Genomic DNA, 1,421 nt, shown 5'->3' with positions numbered 1-1,421 from the left:
TTAATTAGAAATTTAAAAAGATATGTTCCAGGTAAGTTTGTAAGATCAGTATAGTTTGCTTTCTTCCAAAGTATGTATCATATGCAATTTTATTTTATGGTTGTGTCTGACAGTAGTAAACCTATTCATCTATAATGTTTTATTGTATGTCAGAAATAATGTTTCTAATTTTGTACTGAGAAGTGATGCACACAGTTATGACTCTAGAAAGAGAACCCTTGTAGACATCCTATATCACAAATTATCTAAATCAAATAACTCCTACCTAGTCCTTGGTCTAAGGATGTTTAATAGTCTATGAGTTTATTTTAAAGAATTGCCTGTAAATATTTTCAAATCTAAATTGTATAAGCAACTAGTAAACACTCACTTTTACACAGTTGACAATTTTTTTGAAGATGAAAATACTGCTTTCTAAAATGTAGCTTCTAGTTTTACCTGTTTCATGTAAACTGAATTACATAGATATAGTAGTTAATGAGTAAATGTATGCTTTTGACTTTGTCTATTGCTGTGAGAGCTGAATGACGGTAAAATTTCATTATTCTTATTATTACTATACAGACACTGGTGGAGCATGTGGAGACCGTCACCATTCACACCATGGAAGTGTTGGGAGCAACATGGCTAGCTTCATGTACCATGAAATGGCTGAGATACATTTGACTTATGGCATAGCTAACTGCAATGGACAAGAAGCTACATGACTGTATTGTGTAAAATACCTGATACAAAGGTGCAGTGCCAACATTATTCACCACCCTGCATTGCCAACTGTGTAAAATTCCATGTGTTTAAGCTGGATACTGGTTGCAGATGAATAACATGAGTTGTTGCGGTAGAAGAAAGTGTTCTTGAAGGGGTGTAGTATACGCTGCCAACAAGTAGCAAGTGTCATCTTTGCCGATGAGACTGCATTCTCAGTCTAGGATGTGATGAACATTTGTGACGTGCATAACTGGGCACATGTGAACCCAAATGATACATGTATGCATGCCATACAATGCAAATTCATCCTCAGTCATGTAGGATGGCGTCATCAGATACTGTTCCATTGGGCTGTACATTCTCCCAGACCAACGTGCTGGTCGTATGTATCTCACATTCCTGTGAAACATTCTGCTAGACATGCTGAATGATGTTCTCATGCCTATTCATCACTACATTTGACATGCCTATTCATCACAAGGATAAGAAAATCTATGCATCACCTTCCCTACCACTGCACCAGGAATTCTGTCATCCGCCATAGGAACGATTGCGGTCAAGAAGACCAGCAAGTGTTCATGCAGGACAACTCATTGTGGATGGTTTTGATCTAAATGAAAGCTGGAAGCATGAATGGTCAACAAAAACATTGGGAACAAGAGCCCATCACCTTGATCCCACAAAGAAGCCAAAAGGCTTTGATCTACCAAGGA

The sequence above is a fragment of the Schistocerca americana genome, unplaced genomic scaffold (genome assembly GCF_021461395.2).
Source record: "Schistocerca americana isolate TAMUIC-IGC-003095 unplaced genomic scaffold, iqSchAmer2.1 HiC_scaffold_15, whole genome shotgun sequence".
In the NCBI taxonomy this organism is placed as follows: domain Eukaryota; kingdom Metazoa; phylum Arthropoda; class Insecta; order Orthoptera; family Acrididae; genus Schistocerca; species Schistocerca americana.
Note: the sequence above shows the minus strand (reverse complement) of the source record.